Raw genomic sequence first — 15,151 nt, forward strand, 5'->3', positions numbered from 1 at the left:
GATCGATCTAAAAAGTGATCACCTCCACCACATAATTCTAGCGATTTTTCTCCTCCTGTACCTCCGCTTTTTTTGCCCCTCCCCCTCGCCCTTCTGGTCCTTTCCCTTCTCTATCTCATTAAATAGCACATAGGGAAGAGCAACTTAGAAGAGCAACTCAGTAGCAGGTTGCTCTTTTCGCTCGGAAGTATACTGTAATGTTTACAAAACGTTGGCATTAACGGATGTATCGAGATACAGAGACAACCTGTGAACCACTTGGCATATTCAACTGGAGTCTTGTGTAAAGAAAGAAATAACTCCAATGTCGCAATTTCTAATTGATGATACTCTCAAATTGAGATAACCGCAGCTGATTTTTAATTTGAAGAAAAAAGAAGGAAAGATCATTTTTGTTGAAAATGAAAAAGAAATGCATGTATGTGATTTAATTGAAATTTTTTTTACATTACGTTTACGCATGTCGATGCACCGCGTTGCACCGCGATACATCGTCGTAGTGTAATATGTGATGCATAGTATGTAATTCAAGCCGATAATGAGACTGGCCAGCGCGTTATTTTTACGACAGCGCGCAGTGGTATCCGCTGCTTTTATATTCTATAGTTGCTGTCGTATACTCGCATGTACTATACATATGCCACATTTTGTTGTTATTTATATCGCACTATAGCGTACAAAATCAGACATGTACAAATGACATGGCGCGAATCGTGACGTAATCACTTGTTTCTTTTCTGTTTATTTAAAGCGGTCGAATAGACACACTATCATATAACATTCGAATCTTGTCTAAATATATCGTCTAACATATGATTAAATTTGTGCAAAGAGAAAACGATAGTTACAGTAATTATCGCACCATTATTTCTATATTTATTTAACTTTTTTCATAAATAAATAATATTACTACATTTTGTAAATAATTATTATAATTTATTATAATAATATTCTAATTTATATATAATATTGTAGTATTCATTTTATTATACGCATATTGTATAATAAAATAAATACTACAATATTATATATAACACAATGATGTATAAATATATATATGTATATAACATATTAATATAATATATAATATAAAAATGTATAATATAAAAGAAATGTGTTTATATAATAATATGCTATAATATAATGTAACGTAATGTAATATAATTAATAATATAACAATTTCGAGATTTAAATATTTTACTTGATAGTACCGATAACATTGGATACGCGTGTTCTCGCATTTGTCAGTGAAATTCCAATTCTACTAATTGCTAATTAATTAGCGAACGCTAATGAGAGGCAAAAGGATCAGAAAACCTCAAATACCACCAAGAGGTCATGCGTTATTTCGAAAATGCGATCACGTCTTCCACGGGCGAATGGAGGGTGGAATTTTACGAATCCCACGCGCACACTTTTCTTCCGCGCGGAGGACCATCAATGGCCGTATATAAGTATATATGGTATCTTTATTACATCGAAATCGCGCGGGGGATACGCAGAATTTCAATGCCTTCAATTTCGATGCAACAACCTTTACATTGACGGCGTACCGGGCCTTTACAGCGAGATCTCAGCTCGCGCATTACACGATGCAAGTATCCGTTCGGATCGCAGATTCCGGTAAAACGCCCGTCCAATGATCGCCAATCACATCGATAGATATTATTTTATGAGGACTATTCTTCTGTAACTGTTATTCTCTAGAAAAGTGAACGACTAAAAAAAAAAAAAAAAATTTGCGCTCATATTTCCAAGTTTTATAGTGAAGAAAAGAAAATGTATTATACAGAGTATAATTAGTAGTAGGTATTCCCACCTCTATTCCATAATCCAATCTATGTTTCTCGCTCCAGTTTTTGGTTAATTCCGTTGACACCGTTTATCTGAAGAAATTCTGCGTATCTCAGCTACTCGTATATGATGTTACGATTATCAATCTACTGCTAATAAATCTCTATTATAAATATTTATGTCTACTTGGTAAAGATTCAAGGAAATAAATAGAGAGAGTTTATAATATTCTATAAGCCCCCTCCCCCTCTTTCCCTTCCTTTCCCTTACATGTATCTTCATAATCTGAGTGATACCGATGTCTCCTCGAGGAAACTAAAAGTACAGTGATAAAAGAATTCTCGTACAGAAATAGCACATTATGGCTTTTTATCGCCCGCGAAAGGGTTTGTGTTGTGCCAGGTCAAGGTGCGCTCTTTAAGAGAAGGGTGAAAGCGGGTGGATATCAACTGTGAAATAGAGTGACGGTAATGGGGCTGCGCGTTGCGAGAGTGGCCATTACAGTTATCGCGAAGTCGCGTCATAAAGGCGACGGTGCAAGCTATTATATACACGTATACATGCATTTTGTGCGCGCACGATCGCATGTATTGTATATACATATATTGTATATACATATATGTTACATATATGACATATACATATACATACAATATATAAATAAGGGAAAAAGAGCGTTGTATATCAAAGCAGTTGCATAATTTAATATCTCTACAGTGGCTATGCTTCGAGATGAAATCTCCACGTATACATTTCTGATTATCGTCAAGTTTTCTTTCCCTTTTTTTTTCTCTTAAGCTATAAATAATATTTATAGGTTTTATTAATTATATATTTATATAGGGTATCCGCAAGTTAAATTTCGAAATTTGGCAAGTTAAGGTCTCAATCAGTCGTTTTTGTTAATTTGTTATATAATTATCTATTAGAATAAAATGTATGAGAATGTTATGGTTAAAAATTAAAAATGCTTTAACGTTAAACTAATATTATCGTATAAACATAAATAAATGCGTGACGATAGTTGAGTAATTTAATTTTTAAAGTTTTAATACAGTTTCAATTTTATTCTCATTTCATATTTATAATAGATTCGTGTTCTTCGATATTACGAGGTTTCGACGATACGCGAATCGCTCACGACCTATTTATGCACTTTGTTCTAGCTTACAACATTAGATCGCGACAATATTTTTGCATTTTATCGTTATATTTTCCGCATGATAAACTTGCGAAAGCGCAATAATCAGCGCAAATCTTGCCGGAAATATAGATACTTTTATCGTGCGATGTTGTTCATAAATCTCTCAACAGAGATATAAATTCTATAAATTACATTGTGTTATTTATAATTATATTCATATCCATTCATTTTACAATTTAATTACAAAATAATTCTATCATTTTTAATGTAAATTTTAATATTTTAAAATCCGTAATGCAATATAAAATTTTTATTTTCGTTATACGTGCGCGATAGAAAAGATTTTGTTGTATGCAGTTACAAAAAAGAAAAATTAGTTCTCATTGTCAGTAATGGTCAGAAAATATTTAAACATCTGACATAGAGAGGTATTAAAAGAAATGATTTTTAAAGGAAATTCGATTATATGCCAATTTTGCAAAATTTTTTTTCCTCTCTCTCTGTCTCTCTGTCGAATCCTCGGATAGACTCTCTCGCGTTCATTGAATCTCACAAGGAATTTATTTCGCGAGCGAAAAGTGCAAACCTCCAAGTATAATTTTTAGCGGACATAATCAGCTTGCTCAGCGGCACGCGTAATTTTAGGCTGTAAAAGATACTGTCGGCGTGTAAAAGAAAAAAGAATAACGCCAGTATATATTATGTGAAAAGCGAAATAAAAGATATCTACTAAGCTAATAAAACTATTTAATGTCAATATATTTATATTTATTATTATTATTTATTGTTTTTATTACAAGTATTTTATAATGCATTATAATACATAATTTCTGAACATTTTGCATTACTCAAGACAAAATTGCTTCGACGAAAAGTCAATTTCAATTAAATAATCTACATAAGACTACTAAATTGTTTATTAAATACTTTTATTTTATTACAATATATATGGAGTAATCCTCGTATCGGCCGACACAATTTTTTAAATTTTTTTGATGGATTGACGATAAAATATTTCGAACAAAAGTTGTTTGTTGAAGTTTGGTTTTGACAAAAATAAATAATGACAAAAAGAAATCACTTTTGAAAAAATCAAGTTTTGAGAAAGAAAACAGTATTATACGTAAGAATATGTTAACAATAGGAAAGATTAATTGAAAATAGAAGCAACCAGGTAAAAACTGCAAATTTCGCTAAGCTTTAATTATACGTAAAAATTGTTTATCACGTTCTTATCATGGTATCTTATCAATGGTCGCAGAATTGGGATGAAGCAAGGAGACGAGGAATAGAAGTGAAAGAAGGAAGAACAGAAAAAAATTAAGAGATGGCGGACTTTGTATCTCACACACGTTAACGCTGTAACAGTGCAAGAGCAGAAGCGCGCGTTATCTTTCAGCGAGCGAAAATTGCAATGAGCAAGATGTTTATTTAAGGATTATGATGTACATTCGAGATCATGAATATTTTATTATTCGTTAAATATGTATGTACTTAAAACTTAAAGTAATAAACTAAAATATACTTTTTATGTTAATTTTATACATATATATATTAATATAAAATAAATTAATATTATATATATATATATAATATTAATTTAGAGAATACATTATAGAATATATTTAAGTGTCGTAAAAAAAATTTTTTAAGGAAGAAAGCGAGAAGAAAAAGATATTTAAATAATTGGCTAAAAGATGTAGCAAAATTGAAATTATTATATTTAAATGTCATCTAAATAAAAAAAAATGTAAAAAATTATGACTTGTAAAAGCATTGCAATCAACTAGATTCTATTAAACAAAACAAATTGATCGTTTCACGTATCACACACAAAAGTTAAAATCGCTAGTGAAAGTGCAAATCGTTATTTTTTGGAAACGGCGTTTCGCTAATCGTATCAATTCTTTCAAAGTCGAGAGCAAGAGAAACGAAGTAAACGAAAGAGAAGGGATGAAGGAAGTAGAAATGCGTTAGCATGTTCTTGCTTACAATCTCGCCTGCACAGTTTTGCTTCGGTTTCCAGCCAGTTTTCGCTTTCTTCCGTGAAACCTGTCGGCGGAATCTTTTCGCAAGACAAGTCGCAACGAAACAACATTCAATATTTACGCTCACTGATTTTCCTATAATAAAAGAGGCTGGCGGGGTCCCAAGGCCCCGAGATTCCCGTGAAGACGTTAAATAGACGTTCTCTACAATTCCTTAATAATAAAACTTGACTTTTGAAAAGGAAAAAAACGGAATAGAGATTTAAATTTTATTATTATTATATTATTGTAAATATATTCCATCTGACTTGTATTTTCCTTTTAATGACTGTTGGTCGAATTCTGTCTTATAGAAAGTAATTTTTCATGAAATTCGTTAAAAATCTATCTACAATAACAATATAACGCATTACTCATTAAATTATTATTTATTAAAAGTTTAATACAATATTATTTATTGTCCACTAATCCTACTACCTCTATAAGGTAATTGGTAGAACTCTACAACTAATAAACTGACGTTGATTAAAATTGTGTCGCGTTAATACTAATTGTAAATTATTATAAAAAAATAAAATGGTATTTCACAACACCCTCCTTTCCTCTAATTTATTTTATATTACATATTTAGTATATGTAATAAATTATAATGTAATAAATTATAAATTTTTCTGCAATAAAGATCATTTATTACAGAGACAAATTAATCGTCGTATTTTTGTACAGAAACGCGAAATGCAAAACGCGAAACGCGAAATCGACGATGCAAAGCGATACATAGTTGCGACTCGCGCGCGGTGAAATCGTCTTCACGAACGCACGTCCTCGAGATGCACAACAACGAAGACTAGATGCAGCCGGCGTACGCGCTTACAGCTGGTTGGATAATGCGTTCTTATGCGCGAGCACGTGTGTGCATCGCACAGATTATGCAAGAGGCCAGACCTCGTGCCGGGTCGCTGAGCGTTCAAGATGCATGTTAAGACGCGCGTGTTAGTCAGTCACGACGCAAGCGATTACATTCGGAATAATCAGAAATCTCTTGGATAGCCAGCAAAGTCAACAAAAATAGCCTTTCAATTTAAAAGAATAATAAATGACATTATGTAATCATCGTCGAAGTAACAATAAATTTATATTTATAGAATGTGCAGTGTATGCGCGTGCGAGAGATTCTAAATCTAATTCACAATCTCTCAATCTTTCAATCTCTTTCTACAGCCAAGTTATCAAAGTATGGTCAAATTAATAGATTATAGATGTCGACCCATGGGTGGAGTGTGCTGGATAATCAAGATAAGAGAACTAATGTCGATGGTTGCGAAAGAAGTGCAAAAGAAGTGCAGTTTGTGGTAATCCATATTCTCATCCTTATTTCATACTCCCAACCTTTTCTTCACTTCAATTTTTCTTAATTCTGTTTACCAAGTTTATCTGAAGAACTTTTAGCTATAATACAATAAGTATCAATCTATTACTAATAAATTTTTATTACAGTCATATCATACAAATATCTACTTGGTTATTTCTAAAAAATTAAATGATGTTACATTACTTTCCGTTTTTCTCTACCATTTGAAATTTCAAAGCCTAATTTAACGAGAATAAAATATTTGACGAAATATGTATATGGGTACGTGAGATATCGATATAGTAGTATACCATAGGGGTCTGTCGCGTACAATTTATACAATATGTATGTACGTGCGATTTACGAAATGTCAACAGATTCCTGCATATTACTGCGTGTAGTGTGTACAATTATGCGTACATAATTCATTATACATTTTATTCTTAATTCTAACAATTCAACATTATTTATTCATTTATTCTATACATCTGCCTCTGCCTTTATTTCGCACAAATAATCCTAACGTTTCCACGAAGTAAATATATCTGCATATCGTCAGTCTTTGGTCTCTATATTAAAGTAAAAGTCGATAAGAAAATTTGTAATTTAAAAATTGTTTCCTGTTTTTGGCAAAAAAACAGGACCGTAATATAACTTGTCTAACAAAATGGTATTTTTGTCGATAATACAGACGACTCTAGCATAGCCTTAAAGCTAAAGGATGACACTTTAAAACTATACGGCGGAAAAAAATTTGAATTTGAATAAGTGCCTCTGTAGTTGATTAAATGTAGGGACCTAACCTAACCGAGAATTATGTTAATGGATACAGAAAACTTTGAAAAAATTGAAAAAATTTGAAAGTAAAAAATTATCACAATTACAATTAACATCTCACGAGTTAAGACGAGAAGAACTGGCACTGGATAATCGGTACGTAAAAATAATAACATTAGAAATAATTAATTCTTATAAAAAGAAATGCACGAAAAACAAATAAATTCGTAGTGAAGAAAAACTGCTTGAAAATCACGTCAACATTAAATTTTTATTGTACAATCTTTCTGTAAATTAAATTACAAATTTGTATCGATACAAGAAAAACATCGATATAACATACAAAACATTTCAAAATATATTAATTTAATTTAATTACTTTGTGTATACAAATTAATAAGCTTGATATTACACTATCGAAAAATTTCATTTCTATTTACGTAATACAAACGTAATTTTTTGTTTTAATAAAGAGACTGTAACTAGAAAATGTTTTATTACAAAATAATAAATGACAATAAATAAATATAATATTTGTAATATGCTGTTTTTAATCACTAACTATACAAATCTTTAGAAATTCTTTTTTAAATAAAAGATTTAGATTAATTTTTATCAATTTACATTTATAACACAAATTCTTTTAATTTTATCATTATATAATTAGTTTAGTCACTATGTAACAAATTTATTTTCATATTATTATTATTAAAAGTAATATCGTAGATAATACATATCTGAGTATAAAAATAATTAATTGTATTTTAATAAAAAAAAGTAAGTTTCTAAATGACTTTTTTGTATGAAGCATATTCTATTTAATTATAAAAGCGCGAAAAAAATGCTTTCGCCTTAGGGGCTTTCTTAGAAGAACTTCTCAGCAGCGTGTCACTACCGACAAGGTGCCTGTTGTATCCTCTTCCTTCAAAGTATTAGACTGCGAATTTTATATTTATCCTTTTTCAAAGTTTAAATTTATCCTTTTTTGCAAGATAATCTCGTCATATGAAATTATCTTTTGAATAAAGGCGAAAGTGCCATTTTCTGCCGATCTATGCCGATGCGGAAACACGATGAAAAAGAATGTAGAATATCGATTAAAATTCGCGATACAAAATGATAACAAAGTTACAAGAGCGAAAAATTGTTAAATATATTATATATGATATAATATACATATACAGGGTATTAAAAAGTAGTTAAAAGGTAGTTGAAAATCTTTTTTTTTTCCATTATTGTACAAAGCATTAAAGTTCGAATAATAGAGGAAAGTAATTGATACAAATCTTTTAAATAGATCTCTTGAAATGACACCTCTTTATTTCTCTTAAACAATTAAATAAATAAAAACAGAATATCACAATTTATCTTCTCTAATTTGCATTACACTTTAAGTAATTATGAGAAATATTTTAGTAATAAATATTGATTGCGTGTAACTTTAGCCTAGTTAAGAGACCTCAAATGTATAGTTTTCAAATAATATAATTCAATTGAATCAAATTTGATGACGCGCGAAATGTGCTTGTATCCGATATGTAAAGCTATATACTAAATATACATATAAGAAACTTTTTTAAAATCAAATTAATCTATAATATGAAATAGAAACGCGATTCATTTTATAGCTTGCTATCGTCAATATCCAGTAACATTAATTTTAGCGATTTATCTGTTTCTTTCAAAAAATCAATTAAATTAAACTCAACTAAACTCAGCGTTGAGAAGGATTATTGGGATCACAATTGAACGAAATATATTATAATAATTGAGTAGAAACTTGAACGAGTGTAGAAAGAGCATTGTACTATTGTAGAAGCCATGTTTAGAAGACGTGTTAAATATTTCAAATGACAAATTCTTATTTTTTCTCGATATTTATAACGAACAAAAATTGTCTACGTAGAATAGAGAAATAAATCCCTCTAATGATAAATAAAAATACTCTTCCGAGAGAAAGTACTAATTGTAAATTAAAAGATAAATGATACAAGTATTATAAATAATTTATACGAATACTAAACTAGTACATCTTCGATTATGCTGTTATCCGTAAATGACAATAAATTGTAATAAATAAGCGAATGATGCGTATAGAAAACAGAATTTAGCAAATAACTCACCGACTTCTCTCGACGATCCGTTTTCCATGACTGATTCAGCCGTGACGTTGTTACATGCTGTTAATTCGAAGTTAATTCACACCGATTAATTGCACGTGTACTAATCATCTGCAAAACAAGACCACACTTATGAATAAATATGCAACAGCACACAGTAAATTATTATTCATACAACACACACTAACTATAAACTTATAAACATATATTTATAAATAGGCAAAAGTTATCTTAAGCATAAACATCTTTTTATAGTTTACCTACATCAGTTTATATTTGTATCTAGAGAAAATATCTTATCAGCGCAAGGAGGCAAGATTCGTTGCTGTGTCATTACCATAAATAAGCTGATAACATTATCAATAGCCTTGTGGAATAAAACGGTCGCATGAAAAACAAAGCGCACAAAGGATAACAAGAGAGCGAGGACATCTCAAGTTGATTATTGTATTTCGAATAAGCGTAGCGTATATAAGCGTAATGATAATAAAGATAATATTCATAGAGATAATTTTTGTGGATGCAAACGGACGTAATGGTATCGATTAATCATCGTCAATCTGAATCACTAGGTGGACTGTGCATCCATCATGCAAGAGTGTTTAATTCCAACCGCCATGTTGCGACAATATCCATCAACGTGTCGTCGCGTCGGCTGGTTACGTTAGCACTGATAAGAGAGCGCGACAAAACGCGATAAAAGATATTTTACACTATTTTACGGTAATTGCTTAGTCCACATGTCTTGAAAATGATTTTAAATATTTTTTAAATTAAATAAATTATTAAGAGATACAAATGCGCTTGTTTCGCTTTATCATGTTTGTCTTAATATTTTATATTTATTTACTTCCTTTACTTCTTTTTTTTATAATTTATTATTACTTATTTCGTATTATATTAATTATTATAATCAACATTATACTACACGTCTTTAACACATTATACTACGTCCACACGTATTATCCGCACATATATTAAGAGTTTCAAAAATTTTAATTCTTTAAAAGGACTATAAACTTTACAAGTACTTATTTTAAATAAAGAGAGCTTTTATAGATCTGAAATATCATATAGCTATATCGATTTATTCCCTATACATTGTTATAAGCTGCTAAATATTTCAAACTGTAGCAAATTCCAGCAACAAGTTGTTTCACTTGTCTTGAACTTGATCCTCAGTATTTCATTTCAACAGCATTTGCATAATACCGAGCGTACGTAATCGCTTTGCATTAACACAAAGACTGTAAATGACGGCAATTATATGGTTGATCAATATTAAGGATCATCACTATCGAGTGAATAGTTAAAAAATTAATAACACAAAACTGACAAAAATATTCACAATAAGTTTGAAATACAGACTGAATGAAAATGTCACGCATAAATATGAGACGACCTATGAGACGATCGCATAAGCTATACAAAGATTGTAAAAATTATTATTCAACATTAAAAATTGTTGTGAGCGAAATAGTCCATATCTTATATTTGTTTTACAAAAAGTATTCATTTCTCTTTTGAAAAAAGGGCCTTTTGGTTAACGTTTAAATCTTAATTTCAATTTCAAAATTTTGTGGTAAATATATTTTTAAGTATTATATTTTTTTATATATAAATTCATTATATATAAATATAAATTAATTGATTTAATCGGAAGAATATTTTTTTTTTATTTCGCATCCGCCATATTGAATCCCCATGTTAAATTTATCAATTTTGACAGATCGAATTTGTATTCAGCAACTTAGAAACATAATTGAGCTACATAACTATATAATGACAAAGTCAATAATCTAATTTACAGTTTTTTCACAATAAACTCTATATTTATCTTATTATAATCGTACGGCCAACACAAAAAGTTCCTCCTTTTGGAACCGCGTATACACATTTTACTTTTACACCTCGAAAAATCATCTCACAAGTTTACAAGATGTAACACGACATTAGAAATCGGAGCGCGTTTAATCGCGCGTTTTACGGCCAGAGCCGTAATTTTACAGGAAGGTACGTAATTAAACACACCGATGCAATTAACCGAGATGAACGCGGTAAATATGAAATTATAAAAGAAACATCTCGTTTGCATAAAAGGCTCGAATAAATTCCAATTTTTACGTTCGTACTGACTTTCATAATATTTATCGTTTCGCATTTATTTTTTATAACAAGAAAACACGTTTCCTCTTTCATTTATATATCTTACATCTATATATTGTACATAATAAAAGTGGTATAAAAAATAATATTTTTTCTATATTATTAAAAACAGTAATTTTTTTCAACGTTATTATTACAATATGTACAATGTATACAGAAAGAAAGACAGAGTACATTATTATATTACTATTATCATGTACAAAAATATAATTTGTGTTATACATATACGTTAATATGTAATAACGTACGACATACGCAATTTATTTATTACATCTTTCTAAAACAACAAAAAATTTTTATTCAACTTTTTAACGATTCTGCCCTCCCGTTCTCATTCACTGTAAATTGACTGTTTCACGTACACAACAAAAAGTTAATAAAGATCTGCATTTCTCGCGTCACGCTCTCGTTCACTCGTCGAAGAGATTCAATGGTCGATCTTTTTATCTATTAACTATTATTATCATAGTATGCTGATGCTGCCTTTATTAGATCGAATCCTCTATCTCATTGAATTTTAGTGGAATCCGTCACACTTTCACAGTTCCTTTCAACTAGATATTACAAATGCGCTGATATTTCTAAAGTAATGCATTTTATAATATCTTTTTATCATCTTTTTTAACACGTCTTTATTCTACTTATATATATATTGTGAAAAATTTCTTGCTAAAAAAATAAATATTTTAATCGTACCACGTTATATGTGTAAAAAGATTTGTAAACCTTTCCACACAAATGTTTCAATTCAAATAAATCTTTTCATGTATGAGCTTACAAGCAGATAATGTATTCGTTAAGAAAATTTACAGTTGTATTATAATATTTCAAGCTAATATGACAAGTAAAAAAAAAAGTTACGTATTATTTTTCCAAAAATAATTAACGGTTGCTATAAAATTACCGCGCATTGTTTTATACAAAACATTACGAGTTTCGCGCAAATTCGCATAATTATAAAACGTGTCAAACATTTTGTATCTCTTGTATTTGATAATAAAACAAACGATGAGCCGCGCTCATTTCAGTAAAGTATAACACGGCCGCTAGCCATCCAATTATTATGCAAATATTAATAACGTAAACATTAAAATCGAATCAAACGATGTGTTGCTCCTTCCAACATCTCGCAAAAGAAAAAAAAAATTTATCGATTTATCACTGTTCTAAATATTTTATTTAGGTTATTTTGGCGTGCATGCGTGCGCGTATGCGCATGTATGTATATACGTATGCATGTACACACGCGCGCGCTCTCTTAGAAAATACAATCTTTTATTTCTCCTATTTTAATTAAAGGAAGTTTCTTACAAAAACAAATTTATTTATTTTTTTGTTTTTTTTAATCTGGGCTATGGCGCCAAGTCATTTTCTAGCAGTAGCGTCGCATGTGTATAATTTTATACCGCCAAGAAGCAAGCGGAAAATGAGAGATGTAAATAGATAAAAAATATAAAATTTCCGCAAGAATCAAACAAATCCAGAGATTTTTTTATGTGTCCTCAAAATAATAAAGAAAAAAATTATCTTAGAAATTAAAGAAAGTCAAAAAGGATTAATTTCTTAGCAGAATGAAAATACAAAGCTTTCAGCTGGATTGACTTTCATCAACTTTCTGAGGGATCAACTAGAAGGATCAGGACCATGGAAAATGGACGAATTTGAAATTCGAGTCGCTAATTCAAGTATTTGCATGAATTTATTCTCTTTTCTTTCAAAGACCTATCCATGCTGAGAAAAGCTTGTTTGTGATAATAGAAGAAGAAAACGAGTCCACTTGAGAAGAGTATAGTTTCAAGATCAAATTATATCAATAATAAATTATATATTAATGACATATTAAAATGTATTAAAAAATAAAAATCATTAGTATTAAAAAATGTAGATGGTTGTCTACATATGAAAAAAAAATGAGTAAACGTATAATTTGAAACAGTAATAACAAATCAAAGTGTAAAATAAATTTTTTTTACATATAATAAATACAAAATACTTTAAACTATAAAACTTTATATGCAGAAATAAAATTTTTCTAATAAAATCTACAACCTAATTTGATTTAGATACCTCAATGTCTCAAGTCACTAGTATATTTCCGCTTGGTTATCCGAGAAGAACAACTTGTGTCCTTGAGTACGTCATGACAAAAGCGATAAAGAGATGATAACACGATGTTAAAAAACGAGAAATACATGGTCGCTAGAAGTGAAACTACAAAATAAAGTAAAACGATGATAACATAAAAAAATTGTTAATATGCTGCAATGCAATAGTGCTACAAACAATAGCGCTACAAAGGTTTTTATTAAAACACAGCTATAATAAAGAAAAGAAAAACAAATATTAATTTTACAAAATTTAACTTCTTGAGAAAAGATATTTAAAAGTAGTAATATCAAAGTACAATAAAAATATACACGGAAAAAATTAGTATCAAATTGAAAAATATATTTTAATTAACACAATCATATAATTTTATATGTACAAAACAATCATGACCAACAATATACAATCTATTATATTTTAAAGAATTTGATAATCTTGTATAAATTTCAATATTCTATACACATTAAACATTTTTAATTCTTGATTTGAAAATATTATCAGAATATATTTTTTACAAAATAAAATTTCTTCATGTAAAATATTTGTTTAACAAGACTATACAGGATATCACGAAATTTGAATCAAAATACTATAGCAAGAATGTTCTTGAATTAAGTAAAGTAGTTATTTATAAATTTTAATTTAATTTAATTTAAAGTTTTTATGGTAAGGTTTTAGAGCTAGCGAATTACAAGTTAGAATATGTTTAGTCGCGTGTATGCGGTAGTATTAGTCACTGTATGACAAGTAAGATCTATAAAGGTCCAAACACACACAAAAAATGCATAGCACAATCATAGCGCAAAACCGTTGGACCAATAAGCTTCTAACATAAAGCCATTATTGATTTACACAAGATGTTCATTGAGTCAATGATCATATACTACGCGTACACTGAGATCTTGATTTTAGCTGTACGCCCTTATATCCCAAAAACTACTGTTTCAATAAATAAAAATTGATCGTTTCGCTTAATTTTTCAAAAACTTTCTTGTTATAGTATTTTGATTCGCGAAATTTGCGATATTCTATATAATCTTACTTCAATATTTACATTTCAAAAATAAAGATATCCTCAAAATAAGAATGTTCTTTCTTTTGTGTAAAATATCTTTTATATAAACTTTACAAAGATGTACAATTGTATCCGGAAAAAAACATATATTATATTCGTAGATATTATAAGAATAAAAACAAATATTGATAAATTATTACTCTAATTTACATTTTTTAATCGTTATTTGTTAGTTTATAAAATTCTTTCAGATTTCAATTAATGTTTGATAAAAATATGCACGTTCCACACGTGCATAACTTATCATCCAAACTTCAATTTGGATTTATGTCATTAATCAAGATATTAATTTTTAAGTTACCATCTACTGAATTCTCTTAATAAAATATCAATTTATTAGTAGTTATTATTAATTTGTTTTTCCACACACACATACACACTAACATAATAAATCTCATTTTTCTTTATCTTATCAAAAAATCTCAACAGCAGGAAAATTTATAATTTTTTTTCAATAATTATGATAATTTTTAGTAATTAAATTCCTTACATTAAACATACCCAATATATACAATATATATTTAAAAAATGAAGAGAAAAGTAGAACAATAAGCGGTATTTTTTCAACATGGATGTAATATGCTAAACTTGTTGTTCAAAATTAAAGAGTAGTAAAAATCAAAGTATTTT

General features: G+C 29.1%; 1 protein-coding gene across 2 annotated transcripts in view; it reads right to left on the reverse strand.

Moving 5' to 3' along the window:
• LOC105195905 overlaps window positions 1-15,151 on the reverse strand; it is a 65,884-nt gene that overhangs the window by 39,541 nt on the left and 11,192 nt on the right. Inside the window, exon 2 of one of the 2 annotated variants that reach the window (XM_039458211.1) lies at window positions 9,178-9,285. The exons of the other annotated variant lie outside the window; for it this stretch is intronic. The gene's annotated coding sequence lies outside the window, so the exon portion shown is untranslated. The remainder of the gene's footprint in view (window positions 1-9,177; window positions 9,286-15,151) is intronic. 2 annotated transcript variants of the gene reach the window in all.

The sequence above is a fragment of the Solenopsis invicta genome, chromosome 16, assembly GCF_016802725.1.
Source record: "Solenopsis invicta isolate M01_SB chromosome 16, UNIL_Sinv_3.0, whole genome shotgun sequence".
Taxonomy (NCBI): domain Eukaryota; kingdom Metazoa; phylum Arthropoda; class Insecta; order Hymenoptera; family Formicidae; genus Solenopsis; species Solenopsis invicta.